The sequence below is a fragment of the Zonotrichia leucophrys genome, chromosome 9 (assembly GCF_028769735.1).
Source record: "Zonotrichia leucophrys gambelii isolate GWCS_2022_RI chromosome 9, RI_Zleu_2.0, whole genome shotgun sequence".
In the NCBI taxonomy this organism is placed as follows: domain Eukaryota; kingdom Metazoa; phylum Chordata; class Aves; order Passeriformes; family Passerellidae; genus Zonotrichia; species Zonotrichia leucophrys.
The window spans coordinates 360,384-375,952 of record NC_088179.1 but is presented as its reverse complement, the minus strand read 5'-3'; positions in this window follow the sequence as shown (position 1 = coordinate 375,952).

Sequence of the window (15,569 nt, the reverse complement as noted above, 5' to 3'; positions counted from 1 at the left end):
AGGGCTAGCACACCACAGCAGATGCTGCACATCTGCCCCAGGGAGCAGCAGGGGACAAAGGACCAAGGTGACACCCACAGGGAGCCTGGATCGTTCTCCCACTCACACAAGCGTGTTTCAAAGCTCCTTGTGCATAGGGCTGTCTCCAGGAGCTTGTTTACCTGCTCAAAGTAAGAGTGCCACAAGTGATCTCAGTATTTGACAGGTAACTATGGGAATAAATCACTCAAGACTCCATTTTCTTCATGGTGGAAAAAGGCCATTCTTTATTAACATAACTCCTTTTATTCAGTGTTACAGACCTCGTGTGAGATTCCAATTGGTCAGTAATTTTCTTGCCAATTACTTTATTGGTTAGTAAACAACAAGTTATTCTGTACTGATTGGTCACTCAAACTCTCAGTGTGCAGGGAAAGTTGTTTGTGAGAGACAGTTTTCATTTTTCTAACAGTGTAAAAATAGTTTATGCATGTAGGTGCAAGTTGTTTTTTACCCAGGAATAGCATGTTCTGTTAACTAAATGCTCCCAACAAGATTGCTTTCACATGGGAACTTGCAAAGGGCTAGTTTCTCTTGGAGAAAATGACAGACAAGCTACTGATCTAATAGAGCAGGCCTGATTTTATGAGGCCTTTCTTTATAATTTTTCTACCTTACTGCAGCAGGTAACTACAGCACATTTCCCTCTAATGCTGCAGTTTACCACCAGGTAGAAAAAAAGCCTTTACCACCAAAGGCTTCAGTGTGTCTGCCAATGCGATGCACCCAAGGGCTGGAACCTGGCAGCTTCTCACACAAAAGTATGAGCAGCAATCATGGTTCTTTCAGAATTGCACAGAACTCCTGGATTTTCTAGATTCTAGGTGTTTTGAGACATTTTTGCTACAGATCATTTCAAAATTCCAGAGATCAGGCAGTCAACAAGTCATAAGATCAACAGAAAGGACTGGACCTTGCTGACACCAATTTTAATGTTGGGAAATTGTCCTCAACTTCCCTTCTACATAAGAAGGAATATTTACCATGTGGTATTCTATACAATATTTTAGCTGGAACAACTCATTATCTAAGCCCTCAATAGAAGCAGAGGCATTAAAGAATACATAGAATTCAATATCAAGAAAATTATTGACCTAATTTTGTTTGTTTACTTTGATGTTAGCAAACAGACCATTTATACTTTGCTTTGCACATAGATCTCTGAGAACAATGATTTTCATGACAATGAATAAACACATCTGCAGAACAAACTGAAAACTGAAGATAAACAAAAACATAGCATCAGAGAAATAAAATGCTGCAATGCATTATTTAATAGCAGGAAACTATTTCACCCTGTGGCTTATCTTTAGTTTTCTTCTGTATAAATTGACCAGATACTCAAACATCAGAAAGCAAGCCCCAGGGCCAAAAACTTCCAGATCAAAGATGCAATGGAATACTTCAGGGATCCCTTCTTGCTAAGAACAATGGACTTTGAAAGGGCAGCTAATAGCATGGGTTTAAGGAGGCTGATAGCTGAATTTTTATCTTTATGAACGCATGAAGTGAAGCAACTTTGGCTGCAGCCTGTTTGTACAATGCCAGAAGTGCAAGGAAATAGTGAAAACCTCTTTACAAATCTGAACCCAAGAAAAAGTTTAGCCTGCTTGGCATATTTAGGTTGTTTACTGGAAATCAGATTAGGCATGGTGCAAGTGACAGAAGCTAAACATGTGTGCATGGGGGAAAATACTGTACAAACTGGTCCAACACTGAAAAAACAGGGCATGTGTGCATTCACATCCATACATTCTCCCCACCTGCACCAAATTTCACCCTGAAACATTCTGCTCCTCTTCTAGGCTAGGGGAGAGGCCAGGAAGAGCACACAGGTGCCACCATGAAGAACTCACATGTTTCAACTCCAATATTAGTGTCCCTCTGCTGTCTTAGATCTGCCCTAGATCATGCCCCACATTTCAACAGCAGATACTTCTCATACGTTCACTAGAGCCCCTTCCAAAACAATCCCCATGAACACTGTGCAAACTATTGTTCAGTAGAACTATAATTAACAATTACTTAATAACAATTATAACAATTAATTAATTAGCAATAAATAATTAATTCTAATTAACCCTCAACCTTCATCAAGCTAAGGAGGCATTTTGTCTGGAGCAGAGCCCAGCCTCCCTGGTGTCTCTGTGCCCTGCGGGCTCAGTTACCACCTGGTTCATCTCTACCATCTTTTCCTGCTGCAGGAACCTCTCACACAAAAAGGCAGAGTAGAATGTAATGGCAAAATTCAGCCTCACTGGGTTTTTTAGCCTTTCTTTAGAAGACTCCCTCTAATACACAGCTGTTGTAATGCAGGGATTGGGAGCCAGGAGTCCAAGGCACAGCCAAAGCTGGTTGGCAAATCACATTTGGCAGCCAGCACAAGGAGATGCAAGTCCTTGCCATGCCAGATTCCCTGTGCTCTGCGCCTGTCACAGCCCAAAGTGCCAGCACTAATAACTAAAACCACCCAACATTTTCTGTTTAAGACCTCATTTAATCACTTTTGCCTATCCCAAGTCGTTTTGGATGACGTTTCCCACAAAGATTGTCTCAGACTTGGGATTTTTCTTCCAGCCATGCAGGAAGAGTTTATTTGCTCAATGCAAAAACACTGTTTTGTCAACATTTTTAAACAACTGTTAAGTCTAAAAGCTTTTATATCCATCTGCTTTTGAGCACAGACTGAAAATTATCAAGCTGTCAGGAATGTTTCTTATTTAGCCCTATAAAATCTCTCAAATTTGGCAGTGTTAAGCCTCTATAAAGCTGCAGCTTGCCCATGCTCTGAACTGACAGGTTAGAATCTGGCAGCTCAGCCTCCTGAAGTTGCCATCTGCCCTGATCATTCTACAATCCAAGACTGAGTAGCACTTCCTTCACAGTTGCTGCTTTCAGTGCCTATCAAGCTGGACAAAGGAAAGCAGACTGGATTCGTGTATTTTTATACTCATATCAAAGTTCTGGCTGTTTCTGCACAGGAAAAAAGTGCAAGTCCTTTCAAAAACAGACTTCCTGAACCATAAATAAGAGTACAAAGCTAACTTTCTCGACTGCATCTTCCTATTCCTTGTACATTCAAATTGCTTGAAATTCCTCCAAGGACCAGCTGTTACTTGCAATTTTACTGTTCCTTGTTCTCCTGCCCTTATGGAATGGACACTGACTCACAAGGCTATAAGTCAGCAAGTAAATTCTAAAATATCTATTTTAAGTGGCCTTGGTACACAGACACCAGAGCTTTGAAAGCATGAGAGAGTTCCACATCAAAAAGAGCAATAGTCAGTCTTTTTATTTCAATGCATGCAGTTAAACCCAATTACATACACACACGCACTTTCATGCACAGAATTGCTGATGAAAATAACATACATTTCTAATTATACAATTATTTTAATTGACTCTTTTCACCTCACATTTGCATTGTTCAGCAAATTTGATGGCTTAGTACCACTTTAGAATAACATTCTATATCATTTGTAACTACCTTTATTGAGGAGAAAAGGAAATTATAGGCCAGATATTCAAATTCCTGTACTTAACAGAAGTTACAAAAACATTACTAGTTATTCACCTGACCTCCTTTCTCCCAGAGCTGTTTAACGTCCAAGACTTATTAAACTCTGATGTGACCAGATAACTTCACTTCTGGGCTCTGTGAACTCAATAACAGCCTGGAGATTTTTCCCCTGCAAACTTTCAACAGGGTGTTTAGGATGAATAATTTGCAAGTTGCTTCTTGTTTGATCACATATACTGACAAAATTAGCAAGGTCTCATTGTGTAAAATGGAATACAGCACTTCACCATTTTGGAGCAAGCCTTCAGGAAATGCAGTATTTTAAAAGATTATTTTATTTTAGCTCAAGTCTCAAATGTGTATTTTCACACCCTTAATATGGCTAGTTACATCCTGTCCTCACACACCTCATGAGAACATGGTTTTCAGTTTCAGAAAGAAAAAATAGCAGAGATGAATAATAAAAAGTACATCCTAATCTACCAGAAAGAAAGGACAAAACCTAAACTGAAAGCCTGGGTTTCAGATATAGAATTTATTGATTTTTAGTTGAGATTATAAGTGAGTGCCCTCATCTCTTCTTACTGCTATAGCATTTGTCTATAGTTAATAGTGAATACAGGCAGAATAAACCAGAAAAACCCCAAAAAAAGTAGTTTTTCCAGTCAGCTGTTCTTTGTGCCTTTACTGCTAGAACCCATGCCTTCAACTCCTTAGGAATGAGAGCTCACTGGTTCCACATCAGCCCCCTCCAGGCAGCAGTTATCTGCCACCATAAAAACATAATTGAGCAGAGTTTGAGGAACATCTGCTCATGAAAGAAACATCTATCCCAGCTAATCCAAATGCTTCAATAAAATGTTTCAAGGTTATCATCTTTTGGCTGTGAATAAATTGGATTTTCTGTCACACATCTTCTCTCTCCCACAAGGATTCAGGAGCACAAAATGCAAGTGAAATCTATCCAAAGTACATCATCATCCAGAACTGAAAGGTTCTCTGCATCATTCTGTGTGTACTATCAAATATGTATTTCTGCCTTGACAAAATATCTAGAGCTTTTAACAGCTCACATCTGCTCAGAACAGGAAAGAACCCAGGGAATGTGTAAGGTTTAACAGTCAGCATGAATCACTTTTTGGCCTCTGCTTATGACCAGGCCAGGGAATAGTTTGAATTCAGTGCTGTCCACTGAAGGCAAATTCCCTGTTGTTCTTTTGAACTCAGAAGCTAAACCCATGATCCCATATCCATAATATTTAAAGTTAATCTAAGACCCCTTCTTTCCTTCCCCATGATAATTTATCCAAAGTGGAATCAGCAAGTGCAGATTAAATGCTCCTCTATCACTAACAGCCATGGTAAATTATTGATGTTTGTTTTGTGCTGGGCCCTTCTGGGGGCTCCCCAAATGGGGGAAACCATCCTGTAGCAGTTCTGTGCCAGGAAAAAGGAGACACAGGGTACTTTTTCAGTCTTCAGTTTCTTGTTTATTGTTATCTTATCTAAAGTTTTGCACACTGTCCACACCAGGCTCAGTGCACCGGAAAAGCACCACAAAATGGCCCCAAATGTATATTTTCAAGGTCTTTTCAAGTTATCCCATTCAATTAACTCTTAAAATGTACTTTATTTCTACTTATCTGCCAATAACTCATCCCTTGAAGGTCCATGTAACCTCTGCACTGTGCTTCCCTCACCCAATCACCCTGTACCACCAACACTGCTGGAAATGGAGTAGATGAAGAAGAAGAAGACAGGGACTACACCCAAATTCCTCCATCTTGTTTCCTATCTACATTGTACTAAAAATCCCAAAACCTAAATTTCTCACCCAAGTGACATTCACATTCTCTGAAAAAATCCCTTCACCCAGGATTTTTCTCCTTGGAAACTGAGAAGGCTCAGAGAAAAGGAAAACAACTCTGATCTCATTTGCTTCTCCTGTGTTGTGCTCACATGTGGAATATGTTTGGAGATTGTTTACCCACAGGTGATTGTTCCATTGGATTCTGCTGTGAGTGGTTTTCACTCTTTGGCCAGTCAGGGCCAAGCTGTGTCAGGGCTCTGGAGTGAGTCAGGAGTTTTCATTATTATCTTTCTAGCACTGAGTAAGTATCCTTTCTAAATTCTTTAGTATAGTATAGTATAGTATAGTATTCTTTAATATAATATGGTATTAGAAAGTAAAAAATTTGCCTTCTGAGAACATGGAGTCAATTCATCATTCCTGCCTTCATCAGGGCATTCCCTGCAAATACAATAACTCTCTATTATTTATTTCACACTTTGATAGATTCTAGTATCTCTCGAAGTCTTGGAAGCCCTTTCCAGGGGCAAAGGTTAAAGGCAGTGTTTCTCTGGGGATCAGAACCCCCCCAGAGCAGACAGAGAAATATTTTCTGTGCTCTGGGTTCCCACAGTAAATCTTCTTGGAAGCTGCAGAAGAATAAACACAAATGCAAGCACAGATTCCTGCAGCATGCCTGGCTGCAGTGCTAGCACTGATGGTAAGAGCAGTTTGGTGACCCATACATATGGAGAAGCTTCACGCTTCTGATTTGTCTTTTCTGAAAATAAAAAAAAAAAAAGTGATGAAAGGCCAAACCCCCGAAATTTTCAGAACATATCTCAGTTTGATCATTTCTGGATTGGAGCTCATGGAATGCCAAGTTTGGCATGGCAACTGACAAGTTCTGTAACCTTTGACAAGTCAATCTACGTTTACAGCTTTGTCTCACTCACAGCCCCTTTTTTAACTGTTGTGTTCTTCAGACTGAACTTGTCTTTTAATATGCCTGTATACAATGTCCCAGTAAAGTAAAGTCAGGCCATCATCATGCTCTAACATAAGCTGGAGCCTTAAGGCATTCTGACACTATTTTTATTGAGACAAATTCATTTTTACTTTGAGAGTACTGGAAGACTGCTGAGACTCATTGAACTGCAACAAAATGCAAACTTGCTTTAGTGAGAAACACCTGAAGTTTTATGAGCTGAGTATAGAGTGGTAAGAAATCCCCCAGCTACAGTGAGTTGTAAAATTAAATGTTTCTTTCATTTGTACATATGCTTAAGTGTGTTGTCTGTTGGTTGTTGCAGTTTAAACTGTTCCATAAAATAACAAATTATTTTTATCATCCCTTTGGAATGCTCCATAATTATTCTATAAAGGCAAAAGCATTTATCAATCCTATGTAATTACTTTTAGTGCAAAGATGTATTGGTGAAAATTGAGATATAACTATTCAGAGAACATATTTCCTTTATTCCCTTACTATCACACAGATCAACCATATGCAGAATAAACAAATACATTTGAAGAATGGGTACTTGGACAGGTTATCACATGTAACTCATGTTTTCATGTCAATAATCCTTAAGCTTTTATTGGATCTGTGTCCTAAATCTTCTTGAAGAGAAAGTCCTGTTTTGTCAGTTTTAGAGGTCAGAATTTGAGGCAAATAAACTAAATTAGCACGTCCTACCCTGGCCATCCCAGTCTGATGCCCTGAACAGTATGGGAAATTCCCTTCTGCTTTTCAGCCAGTACATTTGCACAGAACACTAAGTCTGCTTGCCAAATTTCATTTGCAAATCAGTGCCTTCAGCTGACAAAATGAAAAAACTTAATATATTTAGAATATATGTATACTTTTTTTTATATATATATATATATACACACACACACACATGCTCTTCCCTGCAGTGGTAATTTCTACTCCTGGTTTGATTGAACACACAAATGCCAAAATTCCATTACTATCTTTCTCTGTGTTTTCAATTAATTATTTTATTACTTCATAAGTTCAGGGTGAGCCTTGAGAATGTTTGAGATGAAGGAAGAAAGCACACAGCAAGAATATTGGGGAGATACACCACACAAATTCCTGGTAGCATCTCTTCACCAAAAAATTTGCAGCAAGCATGACTTTTACCAAGGTACCTACTGCTGACACCGCACTATGTCCCCAACAGCTCTTTATGAAATTTCAAAGAGCTCACTGTCCATTAACCCCACTATTTGCAGCATAAGGCAACATGTGGAGGACTGGCCTTAAGATTCCTACTGAAGGATTTCTGAGAAGTCAGCTCAGATCTTCTCTGACCCCAGGATCACAGGTCTTGGCCTTAAGATGGCACTTCTAGAAAATTTGACGGTCAAGGAATATCTTCTCAATAGTTAGGAAGGCATGCAATTAAAACTCCTGAAATATTTTAGAAACACCATGGGCAAGGAGCCTTTGCACCACAACCCAGACCTCATGCAGTCAGGAGAAAAAAGACTGCAGAGAACTAATTCATGTGTTGAAAATCATTCTCTGAAGAATCTCTCACTGAGGTTTACAGACATGCCAGGGCAGCAGTCTCATTGTCTCATTCCAGCTATCCCTCCTGCAGCTAGAAGAATGAGGGCACAGAGAAAGCATGCCTGCAGTCTGCAGCAAATACAGGGGGAACAAGCAGCATAATCAGTCCCACAATTTCAGTGCCAGGAATATTCAATTTCATTTTGCTTAACTGGCAAAAATCAGCACTGACGCAAAAGAGTAGATTTGAGCATTAAGTTTAATTTCCACTGAAAGGGGTAAGGTGATATAGAATGAAAAAGCTGAGATGGAAAATCAGATGGAAAACACAAATAGAGAAGTATTTTGTTTCTGTGTCTACCCACTGCCTTCAAACAACACAGTGCAGAGCACTTCGAAGTGTTAGTCATGGTCACACAAGTGAGGAAATTTCATCAGGCACTACTGATCTTCTTTTCCCCTAAGGCTTAGAACTCATGGGCATCCTCATCATTTGCTCTGCTCCTTCCTTCTCTTCCTTTGGGGGTATGAGGAGCAATGCAAAAAGTCCTGTGCCTCTCTGCCAGTGCAATGCCGTTCTTGCTTTTTATAAAAAAAAACAGCCCATAAATGTCAGCATAAGAGAGCAAGTCCTCAGTGAATTGGTGACTTTTAGTAAATACTTGTGTTTTATAGATTTGTGTATCTCATTTGAATCAGCTTCATGCCTCACTGGGAGAGTATTACCTGTAGAAGACAAAGCAAAAAAGTCTCACTCTCCACATACTGATACCTTAAATTTTGGCTGTTTTATTTTCCAGATTCTGTACTGTATTGGTGTGTAACTCTGAACTTCATATGAAGTGTTAGAAAGTTTGACTCACAGCTCAGTCACACAAAACAATCCTTTTCCAGCCCCAGAAGCAAGGACACTATTGCAGCTTCAGGCCCAAAAAGTGCAAACAACAGGGAATGGAGGAGAGCAAACTGAGAGGATGGGATTGCATCACCTGCAGCTGGAATTGGACAATTAACCCCAATATGGAAATGGACCAAAAGTTATGAAAGTGTGACAACTCGTGACCTATAAAAGTGTGAAAACGTGTGATTCATCATCTGTCTTGGGTGTAGGCCTGGCTGGGCTCTTGCACTGCCCAATGTGTATCCTTTGAAGGCCTTTTAATAAATCCCTACTTTATTCCTTTAGCTCTGTCTAGCTCTGTTCTCAAGGCATCAGTACCAAAGCTGAGATTCCAGCTCCAAATCCAAAGCCAAGCCACAGTTCCTGCAGACACCAGAGAGCAGCACCTTGGCACCTGCACCTGCCTCAGCACCTGGAGCACTCCACAGACACGAGCCCCTGTCTGCTGGCTGGCAAACATTCCCTGGCAAGGTCAGCACACTGCTCTGCTCACTATTCCTGTACCAGCTCTGTCACTGCCATATTTCCTGAGAAATCCTCTTTGCCAAGGATTCTTCTCCTGGGAAGCTGAGAAGCCTCAGAGAGGAAAGAAAACAATAATTATCTGATTGCTGCTCCTGTGTTTGCTGCTTTGGAATATGGCTTGGGCATTGTCTACCAACAGGTGAATGTTTGATTGGTTTCATGTAAATTGTTTTTACTTAATGGCCAATCACAGCCAGCTGTGTCAGACTCTGAGGAGTCAGTCACAAGTTTTTCATGATCATTCTTTGTAGCCTTCTCTCTGTATCCTTTCTCTATTCTTTAGCATAGTTGAAGTATTTAGTATTATATTATATCATATCATAATAAATTAGCCTTCTAAGAACATGGAGTCAGGTTCTTCATACGTTCTTTGTCCTGGGGACCCTGAAAATACCACACCAGCTCATCGTTTTTGAGCTTTTCTTTGGTCAGTTATAAAAAAAGCAAAACCCCTCAGCTGCAGCAGGAGTTCCCAGACCACTTTACAGAACAAGTCTGAAGAGTTTCACTGGGTATTTTCATCAGCCTAGTCTATATAATTTGAGGAGTGAAAGCCTGAAGCTGTTTCAGAGCTTAAATTACAATTCACTAGTAAAGTTAATTCAACAAAATACCACAATCTGGTTATCATTTTGACCAGAATAGTTTTATAGCTTAATTGTTTTCTATCAATTTCTTATTTTTTCTCTTCCTAGCAATAGAAGCAAGGATGATTTTTAGTTTTTGATAAGCAATAAACATATTTCAGTGCCTTCTATTTTCTCATTAGTGAACAAGTGCTTTACCCTCTTCAGAAATTCAAATACCATTAGAAGCACCATTTAGTATTTAGACCAAAATCTAAACATTTTTTAAAAGCAGCTATAATCAGTAGGCTTATAGCAAAAGTCCCTTTCCCATGCATTTGAAAAGGCATTCAAGGAGAATAAAAAGTCCAATATACATTAGAACTAGCAAAAGATGTATCTTCAGCAATAGTTATTCAGAGGCTGATATAGCCAGTGTTCTTTCATTTCTAAAATAGAATGTAGCTGTGAGTTACCAAATGGGACTCTGCCATTAGTACAGTATTAATGAAATTGCACTTTTTAAAATGCTAGCTAGGAAAGGCATTGGAGAAAAGTGATAAAATCCAAACCACGACTTAGTTTTTCAATTGCTTAGAGACATATATCTCAGAAACAACCAACACTTTCAGAACTTGCTCAAAAGTCAAGAGGTAGGACCCACTTCACACATCCTTCCCCACATTCAGAAGTTTCATGTTAGTTTCATACCATCACAATGAGGAGTCCAACTTATACTATCTGATTCTTTTAGTCAGAACATAATTCTCTTCCAGCTTTGAGACTGCTAAAAAGGCAAGAACACTAAGAACAGACTCCACCACCTAGAACATTTTGCAATTTTAATTATAAACATACTTGTGCATAAATACTTTATTCTTAGCTTTAGTCCAATGAGACTATTCAAATGGTACATTAAATGATTTTGTTTTTATGTACAGTTAAAAGTTGGAGGACCATTGCTAGAAACTGAAAAACATTCAACCACTTTGTTCTTCATTTCCTTGTGCTTTAAATGATGCCTTTTTTGCCTCTGAATCTCCATGCCAACAATCACAGATCCCTTGGAAGTAGGAGGGGTGTGAATTGTTAGGAGCAGAGTAAAGTGAGGACTAAACCTGCTTGCCTCAGTACCTCCAGCAGCTTCTGTTTGCCTGCTGAGCCAGAAACTCCAGACCTGACTTTTCTCTCTCCAAGGTGATGTTTATAAACAGCCTGCCCCTTGCAGTGCTATCAGCTTCCCATATGCTGGTTTTGACTTTACCATTCTTATCTTCAAATTTCTACTAAATTTTAGGGTAGCAGGAGTTTCACACATCAGACATCATCCTGCTATGCATCTTTCCTCTCCAATCCCTGGTACTGGGGGATAACCTGGATGTCAGGGCTGTTGACTTGTTTTGGAATCTGTTGGTGTCAAAATGAGAGGAAACTAAACAATTTAAATTATATAAACAAAACAGCAAAGAATATATATATTTTTTTCTTATACATATATATATATACATATATATATATTCTTATATATGTATTTTAGATATATATATTCTTTTACATTTTTTTTAATATATATTCTTTTATATATATATTCTGGGGTGCTCTAAGAAGGGTTTATACCAGAACTTACCACTGCTCCCCATCCTTTTTGGTTAGAAGAAAAATGGCCTGCATCACAGGCACAGTTCTGTCTTCTCAGGAAGGCTGAAAACAGCTTGTCAACATTAACCTGAAATAATGCCACATGGTGTTAAGCATTAAGGCAGGGAGCTCCCAAAGATAAATTCTAAAACAAAGCTATGGATGAATGGTCACAGATTGTACTAGATGGTTTTCCTTCATAGTAAAACTTTCCAGCTTATCCTCCCTTCTCAAGCCCTCCTTTTCAACAGCTCTGTCAGATGTCATGCATCTTATCTCAGACAGTTGGAGCAATCCTTTGTAGCCCTATATTGCAAACACTTGTCAAGTGCTGCCCAGTCATCACTAACAAACTCTCTTTTCTTCAGACAGGAAGCAAAGATAAGGGTAGTTTATATCTACCCACAGGGCTGGGACTTCTGTGTCATCCTGGGACAGAGAGCCTGGATTCCACACGATGTAAGCCGCTTATCAAATTTATTTCAAAAAAACAATCACAATTATCAAATTTATTTCAGAAAACCAATCACAAGTATTTGGAATCTTGGTGCTGTTCCTCTGATGCATTACAATGCTGTAGAAACTGTCAAATCAAAATCTCCACACCCCCAGATTCTCAGCATTTTGCTGTTGTGCTGTGCAAGCCCCAGCAGGGCACCAAGCACAAACAGGAGGCTCAGGCTCCCTCCCTTGCTGCTCCTTCCACATGATTGGCCACTCTGACTGGCTCTGTATCCATGAAGAACACTCACAGCAGTGAGCAGCACCACGCTGCTGCTCGCCAAGGGCTGCCCAAGTGTTGGAACATTTTCATTCCAGGACAAAGCCCTATAGTTTTGAATTTCTGTGGGAAATCTATTTGTTTCCCTTGGAACTGTACACAAAATAAAGCAATAAATACTGAAATCTAGCAAGAGATCAAACTCCAGCTTTTATCCCATTGCCACCACTTTCCTAGAAAATCAGAAAGAAATCTTAAACTCCACACTAATCAAATTAGTTGAAAAGCATGAAAAAACACTTCTTTGCCTGCAAAGATGAGTTTTTAACTAGTTTTGATCCTAAATCTCATGGGAGCAGAAGGCTAAAGACAGGATTAAGCTCAAGAATGTGTGTCACCTTCCTTTGTCACCAAAACTCTGCAATCCTTCAGGGTACTCTCAGAACAATATTGTTTCCTTGGAGGAGTCAAGACCAGCAGATTCAGCAGCAGCCAAATTCCTCATTTAAACCACTATCCCTCCCAGGTCCTGTCTAACTACAGAAAGAACTACTGCCTTGAGAAGGCTTTTCTATAAAGGAATAACCTATTTTAATACACAGGTAAATTATCCTAAAATTGGCATTACAGTGGCAGAACCATGTCAGGTTCCAGATGACTCAGCTGGTTTCTATCGATGCCAGTGTATATCAAGTTACAGCCTTACTAGCTCAGCACAGGAGACTGGGCTCCACTCAAAATTACATTCTTATGTACAAAAAATGACCTGAGAATCTATGAGATTCTCTGTCTAGTTGCTAGGAGGAAGTTGATAAAGGTTTAATATCACAAGGATATTCTGAAATTGTAAACTACACTGCCTATCACCCAGCAAATGGAAGGGGTGACATTTCAGGGCTGTGTAAGCCCAGGCCTCCTTCCCTTCTAAGCTGAAGCAATGGTTTGGCTTCACACATATGAGAATGAACAAATTTCCTCTGCAAGCATATACAATAATCACAGTTTGAATAGTAATCACAGCAGAAAGTGGAGCTGTCAACCCCTGACTTAGAGGAGCAGTCCCAGTAGAAACCGTCCGCAGAGCTCAAAAAAACTCCACAGGACTTTGCAAGAGCTTCCTTTAAGTACACAGGCACGGTGGCTCAGGTCAGGTCTGACAGCAGCAAAAGCCAAGGCCCAGAATCACTATGGGCTACCATCCTAAACAATACCTGACTTTACAGAATCATCATTAAATAAAAGCCTGAAAATTCCAAGATCATAAAAATTATCTTGTCAAAATAACCTATGCTTAAAATATTATATATTTATATATTCATTATATATATGATTATATTATTAATATAGTATATTGTAGATATATGTTATATATATATTATTAATATGTTGTATAAAATAATAATATTGTTTTATATTAGATATTATATATTAGATATTATAAGAATTAATATAATGTATATAAATAAAAATATATATTATGTATATATATTCTATATTTTTATATAGTTATATCCTCTCTTCACTGTACAGCAAGACCTAAACCTACTTTCTGTAGCATAAAATTCCTAACTCAGCACAATTACATGTCACATACATAAGGAATAACACTCTTGATGCAGGTAGATTTTTACAACATTCTTCATTTTTTTCAAGGCTGATTTGGTCGGCATCCAAAACAGTTCGCCATACACAATCACCACAGCATAGCATGCTTCTCAAATAATCCCTCAAGCCAAAAATATTTTCTGAAAAACAAAGTTTGGCCCCAGTCCTGTGAAGCCAGCCTAATTCAGCTCATCAGAAATAGCACTGTAAATCTGCTTTTTGATTTACCACAGAACTGTTTCTAGTAATTTGACAGCTAATAACAGAATCCTGCACATGCTTGTACACAATTTCAGCTTTGCTCCAACTGCTGCCAAAAATGAAGTTGACATATCTGAATCCAGCTGATGTAGCTGTGCTGGGGTTTTTCACAAAAAGGATAAGACTAGAGGGATTTGTTCCTTGAGCTTTATTGCAGCACCAGCCTCATTACAGGGTTGAGACAATTGGAAAATGGCAAAAGCTCACATCTTGCCAGTAGCAGCCAAAGATTTCTTTGTTACAGAGCATTTAAAAAACGTCCTAGCCAATAGCACATTGCTAAAGCCTACAGACAGTTGTTCTGGCCAATCACTAAAAGCACATACACACCCGCTTCACACAATGCTTGCTTGTTTGCCTTCTATTAACAATATACAATACAACATTATTAAGCTTAAAACCTTCTACTATCATGCTAAGCAGATTTTTCTGCAGTCTTGAGGTCGATCTCAGCCAAGCTTAAAACTCAAGCTGTTGTTTCATGTCCTTGCTTGCTGTACTATTGTAACTTTTCTACTTTCAGACTTTGCAGCTGCAGCTAGCTCTCAGTTTTCTTTCTTTCTGTTTCCAAGGCCTGCTTTTATACCTTTCTGGAAATCCTCTTACCTTTACTATTTCCCACAGTAGCAGCAGCACAGAGGGAGCTGGGAAGTTTCAGTAGCCCCTGTACAGCCCAGGCTGTTGTGAATAACACCCTGCCTGGATATCTGCTGAAGATTTGATCTGCAGGCCTGGAAGAGAACTAAGGGCTTGGAGCAGCAAGCATTGTACTTCTGAATCACAGCATAATTTAAGGGTTCAGATTTTACACAGGCTTTCATATAACCTGTGTGCAAACTGGGAAGCACACCTGGTCACTGTGCTACAGCTCAGCTTTTCAAGGGGAAGGAAAAAAATAGCCTGGACCTTAAAAATATTTCCTAAAGTTACATAATAGTACAAAGTCCGGTGTAAAAGTGAGAGCCTTCCATTCACTTGGGATGTAATCCTCATTCCTGGATTATTTTTTGCTGTAGTTCATGTATCATCTACTAACTATGCGCTTCCCAGCTCATCTCATTACAGCAAAAACACAGCAGATTAATCAGCTCCAGAGCTCTGTCATTTGACACAGAACAAAAGCATCATGTACATATTATAGGAACAATGACTGATTTTTGGATGTGGTATCTGCTTACTTAGAGCTAACTATTCAGATTTCTCCTTGAAGCTGAGCTTTGCATTCAGTGAAAGCATCTCCAGCTTTCAGCTAGAGCCATCCTGTTGTCCCTTTTTGAAAGGGAAGAATTCAGAAATACTTGCAAGGAAAACAAAGAAAAACAAAACACCAAAAGAAACTCAAAATACAAAACAAAACAAAAAAACAAAAGCAAAAAAAAAAACCCAAAAGAAAAAAAAAAAAAAAAACAAAAAACAAAAAGGACAAAGGACAGAAGAACAATGTCTTCAAAACAATAGCATGGTCTAATCAGCTTGTTCTCAC